Source organism: Myodes glareolus, chromosome 27 (genome assembly GCF_982192425.1).
Source record: "Myodes glareolus chromosome 27, mMyoGla1.1, whole genome shotgun sequence".
Classification (NCBI taxonomy): Eukaryota; Metazoa; Chordata; class Mammalia; order Rodentia; family Cricetidae; genus Myodes; species Myodes glareolus.
The window spans coordinates 5217588-5238969 of NC_142052.1; the positions used below are offsets into that span (position 1 = coordinate 5217588).

At 38.1% G+C, this 21382-nt stretch overlaps 1 long non-coding RNA gene and 1 pseudogene across 1 annotated transcript in view; both read right to left on the reverse strand.

Moving 5' to 3' along the window:
* Positions 1-5019: 5019 nt before the first annotated feature.
* The window catches only part of LOC146889325 (uncharacterized), a 65991-nt gene continuing 49628 nt past the window's right edge, over positions 5020-21382 (reverse strand). Inside the window, exons 3-4 of the long non-coding RNA XR_015736872.1 lie at positions 16038-16097; positions 5020-5466 (exon numbers count right to left, since the gene is read on the reverse strand). This is a non-coding gene — a long non-coding RNA (uncharacterized LOC146889325). The remainder of the gene's footprint in view (positions 5467-16037; positions 16098-21382) is intronic.
* On the reverse strand, positions 13331-14125 carry LOC148117584 (biorientation of chromosomes in cell division protein 1 pseudogene; annotated as a pseudogene).

The following is a 21382-nucleotide window of genomic DNA, read 5'->3' on the forward strand; positions in this document are numbered from 1 at the left end:
TTTCTCAAAGAAAGAAATGTACGTGATTAATAAAAGTAGGAAATTGTACAATAGCCTCAGTCATTGGGAAATACATACCAAAAACTTGGTGAGATATCATTTCATCTAAGTTAGAATGACTGTTAGGAAAAGGCACTTTTTATTGTGTGTGTGTATATATATATATATATATATATATATATATATATACATACATACATACATACATACATACTGTCAAGGATATGGCAATAATGGTTCTTTTCAACGCTTTTAGGATTTTAAGCCACAATGGAAGATGATATGAGAATTCCCGAGAAAAGTAAAAGTGAACTACCACAGTCTCAAACTCTGTTGTTACAATCTAAAAGAAATAAAATTAGTGTGTCAGCATAAGAGATGCCTTCATACTCATGTTTACTGTAGAGTTTTTCACAGTAGTCAAATCATGGAATCTGCATTGGTTATCAGAGAGGATGGAGGAAAGAAAATGTACTATGTGTACACAATTTCTTTCCTGTTTGTGGAAGGGAATGGCATGTGCCTGTTTAGCTGTTCTTCAGCTGAGGCACGCGTGCCTGTCCCATGAGGAGGTACAGCACAGGGAGCTTCCTGCAGCTGGATAGCAGCTTTAGGAACTTCTTCCTAATGTGGTGGCGGCTTAGTTTGCATTTGTTTGGTGTATAGGGTATAGGATTCTATACATGGAGAGGGACTGGATGAGGCTCTCAAAGTCAGTCTCCTTTCTGTCTCTCACCCTCCTCCTCTCTCCATTCCTTTTTTTCATATTTATTTATTTACTTTAAAACATTTTTTTTATTTCGCATATCAGTCCAAGTTCCCACTCCATACCCTCCTCCCACTTCCCCACTTTCTCCCACCAAACCCCCCTACCACTACTCAAAAAGGATAGGGATTCCCATGGGAAGTCTACAAAATCTGTCACATCATATTGAGGCAGGACCAAGGCCCTCCTCCCTGTACCTAGGCTGAGCTAGGTATCCCTTCATTGTGAACGGGCTCCAAAAAGCCAGTTCACACATAAGAGATAAATCTTCGTTCCACTGCCAGTGACCCTATAGACTGCTCAAGCCATCCAATTGTCACTCACATTCAGAGGGTCTAGTTTGGTCGTATGCAGGATCCCCAGATGTCATTACAGAGTCAGTGAGCTCCCACTATCTCAAGTCAGCTGTTTTTGTTGGTTTCTCCATCATGGTCTTGACCCCTTTGCTCATAACATGGCTTCTCCCTCTCTTTGACTAGACTCTGTGAGCTTGGCCTAGTGTTTGTCTGTGGATCCCTGCATCTGCTTCATCATTTGCTAAATGAAGACTCTATGGTGACAATTAAGGCGGTCATCAATCTGATTACAGGGGAAGGCCCATTCAGGTACCCTCTCCACTACTGTTTAAGGTCTTAGCAGGAGACATGCTCATGGATTCCTGGAAAATTTCTCTATTGCTAGGTTTCTCCATAACCTCATAATAGCTCTCTCAATCAATATGTCTCTTTCCTTGTTCTTCTTCTCTGTCCTTCACGAGTCTCGGTCATCCCATTCCCTCATGTCCTCCTCCTCCCGTTCTCCCCTCCCAATCCATCCCCATATCCCCAATTTACTCAAGGGACTTTGTTTATTTTCCCATACCCAGTATGTCTCTCTTGGGATTCTCATTGTTCTCTAGCTTCTCTGGGGCTGTGGACTGTAAACTGGATATCCTTTGTTTCACATCTAGTATCGACTTATGAGTGAGTACATACTGTGTTTGTCTTTCTGGGTCTGGGTTACCTCATTCAGGATGTTCTCTTCTAGTTCCATCCATTTGCCTGTCAATTTCAAGATGCCATTGTTTTTTTTTCACCGCTGAGTGGTACTCCATGTTATGACTCAAATCGTCTTAACCGACCTCTATAAAATATTTTATCCAAACACAAAAGAATATACCTCCTTCTCTGCACTGTATGAAACCATCTCTAAAACTGACCACTTATTCTGTAACAAAGCAAACCCCAACAGATAAAAAAAATTAGAATAAGCCCCTGTATCCTATTGGATCACCATGGCTTAAAATTAGAATTCAACAACAACTCTAATTTCAGAAAGCCTTCAAACTCATGGAAATTCAATGATGCTCAGCTGAATCACCCCTGGGTCAAGGAAGAAATAGAAAGAAATTAAAGACTTCTTAGAATTCCATTAAAATGAGGACACAGCATCCCCAAATCTATGGGACACTATGAAAGCACTACTAAGAGGAAAGTTCATATCAATAAGTGTCTACATAAAGAAAGTGGAGACATCTCACGCTATTGACTTAATAGCACACCTGAAAGTTCTAGAACAAAAAGAAACAAACTCATCCAAGAAGAGTAGATGACAGGAAATAATCAAATTGAGGGCTGAAATCAATAAAATAGAAACAAAGAAAAACAATAAAAAAATCAATGAAACAAAGAGCTGGTTCTTCGAGAAAATCAACAAGATAGACAAACCCTTATCCAAATTAACCAAAAGGCAGAGAAAGAATATCCAAATTAACACAATCAGAAGTGAAAAGGAGGACATAACAACAGACACCTAGGGAATCCAGAGAATCATTAGGTCATACTTCAAAAACCTGTACTCCAGAATATTGGAAAATGTAGAAGAAAGAGACAATTTTGCTGGGTAGGTACCATATACCAAGTTTAAATCAAGACCAGACAAACAATTAAAACAGACCAATAATCCCTAAAAAAAAATAGAAGCAGTCATCAAAAGTCTTCCAACCAAAAAAAAAGCCCAGTGCCAAATTGTTTCAGTGCAGAATTTTACTAGAACTTCAAAGAACTGATGACAATGTTCCTCAAATTGTTTTATAAAATAGAAACAAAAGGAACCTTGAAAAACACTTTTTATGAAAATATTGTTATCATAATACCTAAATCTCAAAGGTTCAGCTAAGAAATAAAATTACAGGCCAATCTCTCTCCTGAACATTGATACAAACTATTCAATAAGATACTGGCAAACCAAATCCAAGAACACATCAAAAATTTATCCACCATGACCAAGTAGGCTTTATTTCAGAAATGCAGGGATGTTTCTACATATGAAAATTCTGTCAATGTAATTCACCAGAAAAGCAAACTTAAAGAAGAAAAAACCCGCATGATCATCTCATTAGATGCTGAAAAAGCCTTCGACAACAATCCAACTGTTTGACGATAAAGGTCTTGGAGAGATCAGGGATACAAGGAACATATCTAAACTTAATAAAAGCAACATACAGCAAACTGACAGTCAGCATCAAATTAAAAAGAGAGGAACTCTCCCCATTCCTCACTCTGCTCTTCCCTCCCACTTTAGCGCTTTGACCCTCAAATCAGTGTTTGCCATCAATGTGTCCAGTGACTTCACTGCTGTGTTTGTTATTGTCACACTCCTATCATTACCGGAGAGCTTGATTTCCCTTCAGCTGGCCACTTCCTGATCAATTAATACTAATTTACCATTGTTAGTGCTCTTCTCTGTCGTGTATTTCTTTCAGCTCCCTATTATTTTTCTGAAATTCCTATTCTGTAATGAAGGGAGTTGGCTTTTGGAAGCATCCCAGAACCTTTGACCTATGATTTACAACATATACTTAATGACATAAAAGAAAACAAACAAAAGACCATTTTTTGAACATCCCCCAGAGACTTTCCCCATTGCCATCTAATTTTAGATGGTTTCAGTTCCTGCTGGTGGAGGTCCTGGAAACTGCTCTTTCGCACAGCGCTGTCAAGTTTGCAGAACGTGTGGCCGCTTATGGGCCTAATGTTGTGTTTGTGGTGTGTGCCGCTTAACCTTTCCCTTTAAAATTTAATCAGTATGAGAGGAAATAAACACTCTGTTCCCATTGTGCATTGGGAGTGATATCCTCCTCCATTTCCCCAGTGATAACCAGGTTCCAGATGGCTGCCTTTACTGCAAAGAATCAGGTTGACTCCCAAAAGGAGCATGCCAATGATTTCTACCAGGCAGAAGGTAACTGCGTCTGAGATTGAACCAAAGGCCAAGCCCTTATTTCGGACTGTTTGCAGGACTCACAAGTCAATTTGGGGATGCAGTAGCTCATGACAAAGAACTGGTAGTTGATATTTTAACGAAAAGAGAATTCAGAAGGAAAACATTTTCCTGGGAAAGAGATATGGAACTTACGGAGCAGAAGACTACTAGCGAAACCTAGAATTTGAATTTAGAAGTTGTGTAGAACAATATTTGACGAGGCAATTAGAGGAGTGCTGAATCTCATTATGCACAACCAACTACTCTTGCTAAGCTTTCGCCTGTGCCATGTGCAAACAACAACCCAAGGCAGCTCTTCTGGAAACAACTGTCAGGAATTTCATGCCTTCTTTTGGCTCATCAAGAGAACCTAACATCACTAAATAACAACAACAATCTCTATTCAGATTGCTTATGACACATCATTGCTCAGACAGATATTTAGTTCATATATTTCTCATATTTGATGAATCTACATTTGGTGACATGAGAGCTAATATCAGAAGTTTTCCTTATTAACCTTAGAGGAGTAATTAGCGGGAGAAAGTGATTATTTCAAGGACTCTACTCTCTACATAGTTGGGTAATAATCTCATATATTCATATATTCTCTCCTCTCTTCCTTCTTCCCCTCTCCCCCTCAAATTCATATCAATCATTAGTTAAAAAGGGGTCTCATGTAAGGTAGGTATAATAACTCTTTAATTATATGTTGAGAAGTTTCTTTTCCATCCGAATATCTTTATCAGTGACTAAATTCATTTTTAAAGGAAATTTAGCAAATGGGACACAAATCTAAGACTCATTTTTACTCATATATACAATATTTGGCCAATTTTGTATATATAATTTGCATGTATAAATTTTATTCATACATGTAGGACTACATTAAGTGTTTGCACATTATAAACTTCAACAGAGATACCTCATGTTTAACTTGTTTTTGATGTTTTTGAAATAAAGAGTTGATGAATAAAAGCATTTTGAAAATATAAGTGCTGACCACTTACTAATTTATGAATGGATTTAATATTATTTAATATATTAAAACAATTATGTTTACATGAGATTACTACATTATGTTAGTAGGCCACTTAACAAAATTATCTTGTAAGGTGGCTTGTTCTTAAGTGCTGAAACCATTAAAGCCCATGAGTTTAAATAACTTGCTTAGTCTCACAAAGTAAAGCCAAGTTCACGGTTTCCATGCTGGGAGCACCAAACCACCTTTGCTCTTCTTCTGTCACTGTCTTCTGCACACACAGCATACATGTGAGGGAGGTGTACAGCTCAACACATGTGCTCAGTCCTGCAAGCACTGCTGACAGGAAAGGGGCTTGCTGGGGCTTGCTGGAGTCATGCTGTACACAGCTAACTCCACGTTCACTGGGTGCTGTTCCTTTGTTCCAGGACTGTTTAGATTCTTCTCCGCCTACATTCTGTTCCATCTTACAACACTAGATAAGAGGAAAAAGTTATTGCAGTTTAAAAAGAATGACAAGAAAAATCACGTACACATATAAACATACACACATATACCCACTTAAGCCTTCGGATCGTTCCTCAGGAAATTGGATAGCTTCTCCCTATAGCTTCCTCACAGATAGTGGGCGTGACATGAAGCCTGCTTTCCTTTTTTTTTTTTATTAAGAATTTTTAACACAATCTTTTCTCATCTTCCATAGCTAATCACAGTTCCTCTTCCCTCGCCTCCTCCTGCCCCACCTTTCCACCCTCCCTACCCCCCACATCAACTCCTCAGAGTGGGTAAGGAAGCCTGCTTTCTTAATTTCAGTATGAATAATGAAGGACAACCAGAAACCATCCGATCTTCTGAAAAGAATTAGATAAACTTTTCAATCCACTGTGGCAACTCACACAGAGAAATAAAACACCAGTGTGTTTCGGTTTGGCGTTCCATCCCAAAGCTGAATAGTTATTGTGGGCAGCCAGGCCTGCCATTGTACAGAAACCAGAAAAGAAGCTCATTTTACTTATTATATGTTATTTTGCTTCATTGTCTGTCTGGAAGTATGTTGCATGAGTGTGGGCGTCTGCAAAGGTATCGGTATTCCTGGCCTTGGAGCTCCAGGTGGTGGTGAGCTGTCTGAAACGGGAGTCAGGAACCACACTTGGGGCTTCCTGAGCACTTTTCACCTCAAAGTGAGGCATTGATTCCATCTCTTCATCTAGATGAACTCTAGAAAAGTGAAAACAGACACTTACATGCAGACAAAATCCAAAAGTAATGAGAAATTCCTGTGAAAACTTCATTTGAGTATCCAGTGTCGTATTTGCTACTTTGTTCTTATGGACCAAGACAAGAGGATTTTCTGCCTCTTGAATGAATTGCCAGTGACCAAGGAACTGCTGGGATCCAGATTAAGAGAAAAGGTCACTCTGCTACTTCCTGTCTTTCAATCAAGTGCAGAAGTGGACGTTCAGTACCTCTTCCTGTTCCCGCATCAGAAATCCTCATCCTCCTGGCCCAGAGACAACTTTTCCTGATACAATTTTTTCATAAATAACAAATCAATAGGGATTTTTCCTTCAGAGACCCAAATGCTAAGAAAATAGGAGCTAGTTTCACTGATTTTCCTCAATTGCCTATTCTGTTTGTTTTGTTTTGTTTCTAGACAGGGTTTCTCTGTAGCCTTTGAGCCTGTCCTGGATCTAGCTCTTGTAGACCAGGCTGGCCTCGAACTCAAAGAGATCCGCCCGACTCTGCCTCCCAAGTGCTAGGATTAAAGGTGTATGCCACCACCGCTTGGCCAATTGCCTATTCTAAAATAACCATTGTGAGCACAGTCACGTATTAAATCATCTTTCTGCACAGATATTTTATCCATAATATAAAAGAGAATCACCAATGAAAACAGCTCCTTGTGCAAATGTCTGTTTGCCTTCCTTTGGCAGACACTGGTGTGGAGCTGACCTAGTCTGGCAAACTTGAGAGCAAATGATGTAATCAAAATTATTTGTTCAAGATGACAACAATGATTTTTAAATTCAAATTTTAGAGAATTAATTTAGAAACATTGTTTGTTCTAAAAAAAATCTACAGTTCAACCTCCTGCTATTCATTACTCAGTAATAATTTTTATGTATGAAACAAACATATTTTATACCCTTTATTATTTATCAAAGAAGATATAATTCAGTGGTTGAGCACTTGTTGGGCATGCCTGAGGCTCTGGGTTAAATACTTAATACTAGCAGAAGAATAAGTAAATAAACAAACAAGAACCATGGTTTATCTAATTGTCAATTTCTACATGTATTCATAACTCTTCTCTTCATTCGTAACTCTTTATGTATTCAATAAAGACTTTTAATTGTATTAATTTCACCAATTTTTATAATCTTCAGTTTACTAAAGACTCAGCTTACCGTTAGATGCTTATATTAAGCACATGCTCTGCGTGTCTATGGAGTTTAGACATAAAAGCTAGTTCGTTTCCCACAGATCCAGTTTTCAATCTGGTAGAAATTACATGAACTGCCAAAATGCTATCAATTCCCTAGGAAATAAGTCACTGAAACATATCATTTTCTCTTCTGAATATTTCATTAGTTGCTGAAGTTGGAAAATATTCCCTATGGCATTTTACTGTTGTTTGTTAGTCATTTGGTCTTTATTAGTTCCTCATAGCATAAGTTCTATGTGTAGACAATAAGTGCTAAGAAAGCTTCTCTTTGAAACTCAACTAAATAGGAAAGTTCTTAGTACGTCTGATGCAAGGCTTTTGTTAGGTATTGTTTGTAGATTAGTGAGCGTTTGCTACACATACATGGTTCTTACCAACCCATAAGTTGAAATTAGCAGTATATATAAATATATATGCATGTATATTTATACGCACACATATTCACACATATATTTATATTTATATGTGTGCATATACTTATATTTACATATAAATGTATATATATATTGTATGTAGATATGTGTATATATGATTATATCCGTAGATAAAAACTAGTTCCTATAGAAACATATATGTGGAAAAAACATATGTGCCACATAATTTTTATCATGTGAGCAAAGCAGCAAAATATGATAAACATTCTAGAGTAGAGAGTTATTTAAACTTGTGGAACAAACTATATTTTAACATTAACAAATCAATAGTTACAGTGAACATACTTTCAACTCCTTATATTGAATTAATTTTAACACTTTGACATATGTGTTAAAATTTGAACTTGGGTGGCAAAAATATGGGTTATACAGTAAGATTGATTTTATCCCAGGAAGAGGGCATTTATAAGAATGAAGGCATTTAGTAGAACCGATATATCAAGATGACCTGATGATCCTGGCATCCGAATCATTTGAACATGAGTCCACATATAAGGGTTACTGAAGGGGCCAGAAAGATCGACCCTTGTATCAAATGACACATCCTCTCTCCATCTTATTTCCTGCGAGATATCTTTGACTTTTTCTATATGTGGCATATCTGTGATAACCAAGTGTCTATTAGGAAGGAAATTGTAGCATGTTGGGGTGACTTTTCTTTAGGAACTGAAAAGTGGAAGTGTGGAAGTCTATTGTTAAGGCTGAAAGAACGGCCCCAACAGTGTTAACAATGTAAATTCTGTGTACAGGACATGGAAAAGAACACATATCAAGATATGACAACAGACTTGTTATGAATCATGTAGGTAAAGCCAATAGTTAAGGTGCCAAACTACTGAGAACTGCGTTCATTCGAGTAATGTCTATAAACCCAAGTCAAATAAAATTATCTGTGCTATTACTAAAAGAGAGAGAAATTGTATATAATGAAGGCACTAGGAAATATTTGACTGCTAGAAAACCTTGCAAGTAGAAGACAGCATTCCCTGTCCAGTACTATTTGATTGTCTGATTTCTGAGTTTCACTTATCCCCTCCTCCGTTTTCTAGAGAGTAGAGTAATTTGGCTACTAGTGAATAAAAAACAGTAAGATGTAAGTAGTGGTGGCAGTAACTGAATCTGTTCATGAAAAATGGTAATGAACTTGGCTTGATACCGTCAAAGAAATTCTGACTGTCCTTCAACCCAGAGTTTACCATAGTAAATTATCTTTCAGTGTTAAAGGGATAGAGAACTCCCTTGAAAAAGTAGAATGTATCTAGTAGTTTCTTCTGCAGACAGAGGAAGCTGTGCAAATTACGGCCGGTGGGGAGTAGGTGAAGTGTAAAGCATAGAATCCAAGGAATGTCCCTGAGGAACAATTTCTACTTCCTACCTGACAGATGGTCTTTGTCACCACTGTCTGTACAACAGGAAGCCTCGACCTTAAGTAAGAGAGGCACACCCATGGTCAGTAACACTGGAGGGTCCTGGATCCTTTCCATGTGGGTGAGAAACCGAATACCTGTTTACAGCATTATGTTGACGCTCATGCCGTGGGAAGCACTGTCGTCTCCTACTAGCCACAAATATGCTGACCTTGATACATTTAGCGTTTTAAAATATTCAATGACCTTTATTCAATTTTGTAAAATTTCACTCCTAAAATGTGGAAATTCCCCTTTTTACAACTTCAATTTTTTTTTTTACCATCTCAGATACTTATTCTTTATCAGTAGGTTATTATTGATGATCATTTCTTCTGGTAAACATTTCATACAGCTGGGAAGAGCTTACACACTAAATGTATGCTAGAACTAGATACAGAGTCAAATGATCTTCAGTTTATCAGATTGTAAATATTCTTAAGTAAAAAATAAAAAAATGATATCTATCTAAAATTTTTATGAAAAGCAATTATATTAATTAGTATTTTATAAAATTACTAGGTAAATATGTTTCCCACTAAGTTGTAAATAGAATTTGACCTATCAAAAATGGTCCTAATTGACAGAATTCCAGAGTTACAGATGAAATGCTAGAATTAATGCAGATTAACTATGGGATAAAGACAAAATTGTATACATACACAAAGCACTGGCCTTAGTTTGATGAGGGACAGACTGATTTAATTGTTCATTTAAATGTTTCCACAGAGAAATTAATGCCTATATAAAAAAGACTGCATGTAAATTCCTCAAAATCTAGAGTTATTATACAATACAAAAGAGACATAAACATGTCATTTGATTTCAATAGAATGCAACACCATTTAGTTCTGATTCTTGTTGAGCTCAAGTGGGTGGCTTTTGATACTTATTGTGGGGCACATTAATAGTCACAAAGTGGCAGCCCATTTGGGGAGAGTTTGTTTCTCATCACAAAAAGAGCCTTGGCTTTCAGATTTAACACTAGAAAAAAAGAGCCAGTCAACATTTTAATTTTAAAAAGTTTAAAGATAATTTTATTTGTCAGGTTGGTGTCATCATATAAATGATGTTAGTAATGAAACAGTATACTACCTGGAAAACCCTTCATGAGAAAGAATAACGTTGAAATTAGTGCTGAATTTTATGAGCATTCTCTTCCTTGGTTATTAAATTACTGGATTAAATGTCCAGTGCCTTTTTTGAGAATAAACTGTTAAGAATTTCACTTATCTTTACACAACTTTAATCATTTACAACTTACTTTTCTAAATAACTACTAAATATCAATTGTGTCATAAATAAGTAACAGTTTATGTAAAGCTGATATTAGAAAAGGGGAGAATGCAAAAGAAATCATAGCCCCAGCATCTAGAATAATAGACTGAGTCTATTTAAGATGTATTAGGGGAATTTGGCTAAAGATATGTATTTATTTTAATTACTTTGATTACTAGAGTGGGTTTCTTTCAACCTGGCATGAAATAACTTGGTAGACTATTTCATAGTTGAGATTTTATATAGTAGTATGGCTATTTTAGTACAGAAAAGTATTTAATTTCTGCATCACAGAAAGTAGGTTCAAACTATTTGTAAAGTGATGAAATTGTCAAGACCAGTTTGTCCTTCAGTCTTTGCCTGTGAAGGAGGCTATGGGAGTTGTTGGAAGTGATATGCCTGCTGGCATGTTCCAAACAAGAACCAAACTACAAAGACCAACATGGATACTAAGTAACTAGGCTCAAACACATACAAATGTTTTTATTTAAGAATTTAAATTTTTCAATAATTTTTACTCTGTGACCTATCATTGATATAATCTATAACAAAGGAACAGCGTATATTATATTAGCACACCATATATCATGCTCTGATTAACTAGGTTTTTTTCAACAGTTTTCTCATAACATGAACTCAGGCACACTTTTTAAGCAGTCTCTTTTGGGTCTTTTCACTCTTATGACTTTTACTGCTTTCATTTCTATCTCTAACGCAAATGCTATCTCCTTTTAATAAACTGTAAATAAAAAGTTACTTCTCCTCGAGGGAGTTGCATGGTGAAATAAACATTTCTTAAGGGTGGGGCCCACACCAAGAAAAAGATGAACAACACAAAAAGAACTCAATGACATCTTTGGAGGTTTTCTGTCTCATAATGTTGACTTAGGGCACTCTTTTTAATGTTTTTTCAGGTGTGTGTCATTCTATGCCAGGACTCTGAACCATTCATCCTCTGGTTCCTGACCCTCCAGGCAGTATCAGGGGTGGATTACCTCTCATGCCATGGGTCTTGAGCCAGACCAATCATTGGTTGTTCACTCCCACAATTTCTCTGCCCCCTTTACCACAGCACCTCTTGCAGGCATGACAAATTGTAGATTGAAGTTTTTTTGGCTGGGTGGTGTCCCAGTCCCTCCACTGGAAATGTTGTTGGTTATGAGAAATTGCCGATGCTGGCTCTGTACACCCTACTACTGTGATCCTTAACTAGGGTTACCCTCATAGATTCCTGGGAGTTTTCATTGCACTAGATTTCAGTGTTACCCTGGAAACCCCCTTCCTCGTTCCAGGTCTCTCTCCATCCTCCCATCACCTAGACCCTTGTGTTTCCATCCCTACCTGCTCTAGGCAGAGCTCAGGGAATTCTGCGGAAGAGGGGCAGGAAGGATTGTCGAAGGCAGAGGTGTTAAGGACATCACAAGAAAACCTACAGACTCAACTAACCAGGATGCATAGAGGCTCACAGAGATGGAACCAACAATCAGGGTACCTGTGTGGGTTTGGCCTAGGCCCTCTACATGTACTATGGCTGTGTAGCTTGACCTTCTTGAGGGACTCCTAAAGGTACGAGCTATCTCAGACACTTTTGCTGTCTTTTGGGACCCTATTCTTCTTACTGTGATGCCTTGTCCTGCCTTAATATGACCAGATGTGCCTATTATTTATGCAACTTGATATGCGTGTTTGATTGATATCCCTAAGAGCCCTGCATCTTCCTGAAAGAAAATAGAGGATGAGGAATGGATGAGGTTGGAGCTGGAAGGAAAGGATGAGAAAAACTCTGTCGGGGTGGCAGAGTTATTTTTTGTTAGCTTCTGTTTTAATATTGTATGAAAAACTCTATTTTCAAAGCTAAAATAAGTAAAAAGAAAATTCAAAAAATTTTGGGAATGTTCTACACGTGCAAATATTTATCCACTACAAATCATGTCAAAGTGTCCACATAATCCATCTAAAACACTTAAACTTTGTTACTCTTTTAGTCTAATTTTCAAAATATCATATTTTCTTCTTCTTTTGAAGTAGTTGATATTCCACAGGATGTGGTGATAGTCAAGTAACCTGTCTACTGTGTTGTAGTAAAGACAAAGAGCTAGTAACTACCATAGTTTCATAAGAGATGTGGACTGATTTTCAGGTTGTCTTTATTGACAAAGGTTGAAAACTGTTTCCTATAGATAAATAAGTATATATGAAGTTAAAGATTGTATTGACATATTTAAATAAAAAATAAATGTTCACTTGTTTTAATCTTGTACCAAAATGGTTCTTAGTCCATAGATCAAGGAACAAATACCTAGGTTGCTCTAGCTAAAACTTCCCAATTTCTTTTTTTTTTTTTATTGCAAAATGTCTGCTATTTATTACTAATGGTGTTCTTCTGGAAACACAAACATGAGAACTGAGCACCACATCCAGAGTGTCTCGCCCTGTGGTTAGGGAGACGCCAGGACAGAGGCAGTGGGGCTTTCCTCACTCACTCCAGGGCTCCAAGTTACCTCTGATAAGAGAAAGGAAACCACTAAAATCCCAAGTACAGGAAGGTCACAATAACCTAGGGCTACTGATGCTAACTGCTGCACATCCCAGTCTATAACTCAAGCAACGGTATCAAAACCCACTGTCAAACAGCTGCTCCCGTGGCCCTTTGCTGTCCTGACCGGCTAGCCCCAGCCCGGCTTCAGCATACTGACTGCAGAACACAAGCGTTAACATCCACATGCAGTGTCCAGGTTCAAGTACTAAGGTCTGATCAGGACAGCCCAAGTCACGTAGTGCTTAAACCTCTGTAGTGTCTATACTGGGGTCAGACCCCTGGACAGGCCGGCCAAAGATGGCACAATTCATGAGGAAGTATGAATAACGTCCCACCACCAAACTTGCTGTCCATCCAATATGGACACCACCCGAGTCAAGGTCAAAATCCTGACATCAGTAGTGGCATGGTCGACTAAAGTTATACTCGTATGAAACCGGAATCCGTTTCATTTCTTCAGTAAATGGAGTTTTCCAAAGGTATCAGGCATATCCTTAGGAAGTATCTTGGGATGGCGCTGGAGGATCCTGGCTTTCAGGTTCTGGAGGGGGAGCTGGCACAGCTTCTTTTTTCTGGGCTGCCAGGAACTCGTGGATTGCTCGCTCTATCTGTGGCCTGAAGATGTGATTTAGTTTGGGGTCCACCACCTGAGAAATGATCCTGTCCACTCCTGCTTCCAACATGCCTGATTGAACCACGCTCTGCCTCAGCCCATTTCGCAACTGGTTCTTGTTCATTGCAGGATTCCTTTCCTGTTTGTCCAGGTGTGTTGACACAAAATTATCCACTTTCTGCCTCAGGTTCTGGTAAGCTGGCTTGGTGTCCACGTCAGCCAGGCAGTCCCGATGGAAGCTGTCGAACAGACCGCGGCTCTTGAGCTGCTCCACTATGAGAGCAATGAGCTGCAGGTCTCCCGGAGGTAGCGAAGCGGGGTTGACCGGGCCCCCTACCCCACTCGAGCCCGCCGCCGGTCCCGAGGCCTGGCCTGCCACGCCCGCTCCCGTACCGTCCGCCATGGCTGTGCCCCGTGCCCGCGCCGAGCCCCGCGCTCGGATGCTCCTCCGGGAGCCGCGGGCCGCGCTGCGCAGACACGGAGGGCCCCAAGGAGGTGGCGGCGATGGAGGCCAACTTCCCAATTTCTTATTTGGTAATCAAGGAAACCACTGTAGAGTGAGGCTTTGGAGTAAGACTCTGTGCTTGTCTTTTCATTGATCTGGTGTTACCCAGACTCTAGACCTCTGCTTGCATTTATGTCTTCTGCTAACTGTGCTAAGTTTGCATCTTGCAAGCTTGGGAAGGTGTGACTATTTTTATTTCCCTTTTTGCAGTTACTTTGGTAAGTAAATGAATATATGACCTTTGGGAGGAATGGTTTTCTCTCTCTCTCTCTCTCTCTCTCTCTCTCTCTCTCACACACACACACACACACACACACACATACACACACACCACACACACACCACACACAAACACACACACACACACACACACAAGCACACTGTTCAGTACTAGACTTTTTCTTACATAGTTACTACTCAGATAATCAAATCCAGTATCTAGAATTAAGAATATGTGAATTGACAGGAGCAGGACTGAGCCAGAGACCTAGGCCAGAGTAGACCTGAGGCAGCAAACTCCACAAGAGCAGGACTGAGCTAGTGACCTGGGCTGGAGTGGGCCTGGGATGTGAACTCCACAGGAGCAGGAACAGACCCAGAACAGGGACGTTTGTGGAGGCAGGACTGGGCCAGCAATCTGGGCCAGAGCAGATCTTAGACAGCACACTCCACAGGAAGAGGTATGAGAGAGCAACTTCTAGCAAGTGGGCCAGATTCAGGGAGCTCTGAGGGTCTGGCATGAATCTGTGGTCTCTGATGGAGTAGGCAGGAATCAGAGAACTCTGCAATTAAGGCTAACAGTTTGGATATGAAAACAGAATCCATCCTTATTCTGCATTCAAGAAACACACCTCAACCTCAAAGACAGACATCATTTCAGAGTAAAGGGTTGGGATAAAATATTCCAATTAAATGGACCTAAGAAACAAGCAAGTATAGCTATCCTAATATCTAGCAAAATATACTTCAAACTAAAATCAATCAAAAGAGACAAATAAAAGGGCATTTCATATTAGTAACAGGAAAAATTCATCAAGAGGAAATCTCAATAGTGAACATCTATGCCCCAAATACAAGGAAACCCTCATATGTAAAAGAAACACTTCTAAAGCTTAAACCCCACACACTAATAGTGGGAGACTTCAACATGCCCCTCTCACCACTGGACAGATCAGTCACACAAAAAATGAACAAAGAAATAAGGGAACTAATAGATGTAATGACTCAAATAGACTTAACAGACATCTATAGGATATTCCATGCAAACCAAAAAGAATATACCATCTTCTTGACACCTCATGGAACCTCCTAAAAATTGACCACATACTCAGTAACCACACAAACCTCAATAAATATAAAAAAATTGGAATAACACCATGGATCTTATTAGATCACCGTGGTTTAAAACTAGAAGTCAACAGCAATACTAATTCCAGAAAGCCCACAAACAAATGAAGATTATACAGTGCTCAACTGAGTCAACAATGGGTCAAGGTAGAAATAAAGAGAAATTAAAAGCTTCCTAAAATTCAATGAAAATGACCACATGATATACTCAAATTTATGGGACACAATGAAAACAGTGTTAAGAGGAAAGTTCATAGCACTAAATGCCTACATAAAGAAGCTGGAAAAATCCCACACTAGTGAATTAACAGAATATTTGAAAACTTTATAACAAAAAGAAGCAAACTCACCCAAGAGAACTTGACGGTTGGTAATTAAAGTGGGAGCTGAAATAAACAAAATAGAAGCAAAGAATACAATACAAAGAATCAGTGAGACAGAGGTGGTTCTTTGAGAAAAATCAACAAAATATACAAACCTCTATCTGTTGTATGAAGAGGGCCTTCTTGTTCTTCCTGGCCACTGGGCTAGCTTATTCCTGAAATACCACACAAAAATTATATTAATTATACAAATGCTTGGCCCATTATCTCTAGCCTCTTATTGGCTAACCCTCACATCTTGATTTAACCCATTTCTATTCATCTGTATATCATCACGTGGCAGTGGTTTACTGAAAATGATTCAGCATGTCTGTCTCTGGCGGCTCCTTGGAGTATCTCTTTCTCTGCCTTTCTTCCTCCCAGCACTCAATTCTGATTTCCTCACCTACCTAAATTCTGCCCAATCAAAAAGCCAAGGCAGTTTCTTTATTCATTAACCAATGAAAGCAACACAAAGAAGGAAGGACTTCCTACACCATTTATCTAAATTAACCAAAAGGCAGAGAGAGGATATTCAAATTAAGAAAATCAGAAATGAAAAGGGGGACATAAGAAGAGACATGGAGGAAGTACAGAGAACCATCAGGTCATATTTTGAAAATCTGTACTCCACAAAATTGGAAAACTTAAAGAAAATGAAAAGCTTTCTAGATAAATATTAAATTAAATTAAATCAAGACCAGATAAGCAAATTAAACAGGCCTATAACTGCTAAAGAAATAGAAACAGTCAAAAGTTTCCCAACAAAAAAAAAAGCCCAGGACTAGATGATTTCAACTCAGAATTCTACAAGATTTTCAAGAAGAACTACAAGAACTAATACCAATACTTCTCAAATTGTTCCACATGATAGAAACAGAAGGAACATTGCCAAACTCTTTTTATAAGGCTACAATTACCCTGATAGCCAAACCACAGAAAGACATTACTAAGAAGGAGAATTACAGACCAATCTCACTAATGAATATTGATGCAAAAGTACTTTAAAAATACTGGCAAATAAAATCCAAGAACACATCAGAGCCATCATCCACCATAATCAAGTCAGCTTCACCCCAGAGATGCAGGGATGGTTCGACATATGGAAATCTGTCAATGAAGTCTACCATATAAACAAACTGAAAAATAAAAACCATGTGATCCTCTCATTAGATTCTGAAAAGCTTTTGACAAAATACAACTTCCATTCATGATAAAAGGCTTGGAAAGAGCAGGGATACAAGGAACATACCTAAACATAATTAAGGCAATATAGAGCAAGTCAACAGCCAACATCAAACTAAATGGAGAAAAACTCCCAGAGATGCCACTGAAATCAGAAACAAGACAAGGTTGTCCACTATCTCTATATTTATTCAATATACTTCTTGAGGTCTTAGGTAGAGCAATAAGACAACAAAAGAAGATCAAGGGGATACAAACTGGAAGAGAAGAATTCAAACTCTCACTATTTGCTGATGATATGATAGTTTACATAAGCAATCCCAAAAATTATACAAAGGAACTTCTATAATGCATAAACACTTTCAGTAATGTAGCAGGATAAAAGATTAACTCAAAAAAATCAGTAGCCCTCCTGTATTCAGATAACAAATGCATTGAGAAAGAAATCAGAGAAACATCACCCTTCACAATAGCCACAAATAGCATAAAATATCTCAGAGTAACTCTAAACAAAAAAGTGGAAGACTTGTATGACAAGAACTTTAAATCTTTAAAGAAAGAAATTGAAGAAGACACCAGAAAGTTGAAGAATCTCCCATGCTTTTGGGTAGGTAGAATTAACATAGTAAAAATGGCAATCTTACCAAAAGCAATCTACAGATTCAATGCAATGCCCAGCAAAATTCTTCACAGACCTTTAAAGAACAGTACTCAACTTCATATGGAAAAAAAAAAAGAGCAGACTCACTCAGGAGGAGTAGAAGACTGGAAATAATCAAATTGAGGGCTGAAATCAACAAAATAGAAACACAGAAAACAATCCAAAGAATCAATGAAACAAAAAGTTGGTTCTTGGAGAAAATCAACGAGATTGACAAACCCCTAGCCAAACTAATCAAACGACAGAGAGAGAACACGCAAATCAATAAGATCAGAAATGAAAAGGGGGACATAATCACAGACACAGAGGAAATTAAGAGAATCATTAGGTCTTACGACAAAAGCTTTTATGCCACAAAGTTGGAAAATGTACAAGAAATGAACTTGTTTTTAGATAAGTACCATTTACCAAAGTTAAATCAAGACCAGGTGAACAACCTAAATAGACCTGTGAGTAGCAAGGAAATAGAAGCTGTTATCAAAATCCTCCCTACCAAAAAAAAAAAAAAAAAAAACAAAAAAAAACCGCCCAGAACCAGATGGTTTCAATGCAGAATTCTACCAGAACTTCCAAGAAGAGCTAATACCTATACTCCTTAATGTATTTCACAATATAAAAACAGAACAGTCATTGCCAAATTCTTTTTATGAAACTACAGCTACCTGATACCAAAACCACACAAACACACAACCAAGAAAGAGAATTACAGGCCAATCTCACTCATGAACATCGATGCAAAAATTCTCAATAAAATACTGGCAAACCGAATCCAAGGACACATTAGAAAAATTATCCTTTATGATCAAGTAGGCTTCTTCCCAGAGATGCAGGGCTGGTTCAACATATGCAAATCTGTCAATGTAATCCATCATATTGGATTGTAATCCAATGTAATCCACCCACATTGGAGCACTGGCCTAAGCCCCCAAGGTCCAAATGAGGAGCAGAAGAAGGGAGAACATGAAAAAGGAAGTCAGGACCGCAAAGGGTGCATTCACGCACTGATACAAGGGGACTGATCTAATGAGAGCTCACCAAGGCCAGCTGGACTGGGACTGAATGAGCATGTGATCAAACCGGATTCTCTGAATGTGGCTGACATGGGAGCTGACTGAGAAGCCATTGACAATGGCACTGGGTCTTGTTTCGTCTGCATGTACTAGCTTTTTGGGATCCTAGTCTGTCTGGATGCTCACCTTCCTAGACCTGGAGGGAGGGGGAAGGAACCTGAACTTCCCACAGGGCAGGAAACCCTGACTGCTCTTAGGACTGGAGAGGGAGGAGAAGAGGGAGTGGGGGGAGTGGGAGGGTATTAGGAGGAGGGGCGGAAGTAGAATTTTTTATAAATTAATAAAAAAAATTCTTAGCCCAACAAACTCCCATGATAGTTGTTTATAAATGTTTGGTTTTATTTAAAAGTAGTTGTGTATAAATGGCTAAATGGTTACAATCTTTTTAAATGGGGGGAGCTATAATATAGAGATGAATACTTTGCATTAGTATTAATCTTGGTCTATGAATACATATTCAAGTTCGATTTTGTTACATTGTGTATATGTATTTCTGCTCTTGATCAAAGTATTGTTTATATAGTTGACTTAAAAATGTAATGTATAATTAAAAATTGCAGATCAATAGAAAGTCATCTATAACAATTAAACTTTTGCTTACATTAGTTAAGTTTTCAATATGTGCAGAATATATTTCAGTAAGATTGATAATCTTCAGACTTCAAAGATCTACAGTCTATAATATTTTAAAGGTTTTAAGAACGTAGACTTTTCTCAACTGTGAGACATGTCTTTTTCTGGCACCACCAATTATTTCGGGGAGCTTGATGAGCATTGAAGAAACTCATTATGCATTTTACTTTCAATGTGACAAGCTTTGCTATTTGGGCCAGATATTGTTTTTGCCTGGACTGTTTGATAGTATTCTCTATAAGCTGAACATGCAACACCCACCAAAAAGTGATGGCTGAGCTTTCCAAAAAGCAGGCTGGTTCTCGGGATTCCTGGTTTACACTAGGAATGACTAGACATTCTGCAGGACACAGAAGAAAGCAACTGATGAACTTTTCCAAACAAGGCAGGACAGATCTTCAAATTTCTTGCTTCACAGTAAAGTTTGTCAGATATGTTAGGCCTATAGCTTGAAGTTTGATGCCCCAATGTTGCAGAAAAACTTAGGTTGACTGTCCAGGAAAAGAGATGTCTCTGTCATTTCTAGAACTTTGGAAGTTCTTTGTAATTCATTTCCTGTTTACTTGGATAATATTATATCCTTCTGGGGTCTTTGATGGAGCTGAAGAAGATAACTATAGTTTTCCTAGTAATAACAAAAGATAAATTAGATGCAAAAGTTTAGACTCACAAAGATAAAATAGATGAAATATTTTCTTTCATTTTTGCCTAATACAAATAGACTAAATATTGTAACTATAATTATTGCTTGATACCTATTTATTATATACAATACAATTTATTATGTTAACCTTAAAACCTTACGTTTTCTTTAGACAAAAAGGGGAAATGATATGGGATTTTCCTCTATATGCTGTCATTGTGTTTTATTACAATTGGCCTATAGCAGGGCAGAATAGAATTAGGCAGGGAAAACTAAACTGAATGCAGAAAGAAAGGGAGAAAGAAGGCAGAGTCAGACAGACACCATATAGTTGCTAAAAGAGAAAGATGCCAGAAACCTACCAGTAGGTCACAGCCTTGTGGTAATATGTAGGTTAATAGAAATTGGTTAATTTAAGATGTAAGAGCTAGTTAGGAATATTCCCAAGGCATTGGTCAAACGGTGTTGCAATTAATATAATTTTTGAGTGATTATTTGGGTTTGGGTGGCTGAAAAGTGAAAGTGAAACCTCTGTTTAAACACCTGATTTTTGACAAAGATGTCAAAAATATACGGTAGAAAGAATAAAGCAAATTCAACAAATGGTGCTGAAACAACTGTATGTTGACATGTAGAATGAAAATAGATCCATATCTAGCACCATGCACAAATCTCAAGTCCAAATGGATTGAAGACCTGAACATAAACTCAATTACACTAAAGCTAATACAAGAGAAATTGGGAAGCAATCTTGAATACATGGGCCCAGGAGACTACTTCTTAAATACAAACCAAGTAGCATAGACCCTAAGATCGACATTTAATTAATGGACCTGCTGAAACTGAGAAGCTTCTGAAGGCAAAGGACACTGTCATTAAGACAAACCTAGAGAATAGGAAAAGGTCTTCACCATCCCCACGCAGGACAGAGGGTTGATCTCAAAAATAAATAAAGAACTCAAGAAACTAGACATCAGAATAGCAAACAATCTGATTAGGAAAATGGGTACAGATCTAAACAGAGAATTTTTAACAGAAGAATCTCAAATAGCCGAATGACATTTAAGGAAATACTCAATATCCACAAGCATCAGGAAAACGAAAATCAAACTGATTCTGAGAAAGCTTCTTTACTCGTGTAAGAATGGCTAAGATCAAGCACACTTATGCACCATTTGATGGATAGGATGTGGTGTAAGCGGAACACTCCTCTATTGCTGCCAGGAGTGCATCCTTGAACAGCCACTTTGGATATCAGTACGATGATTT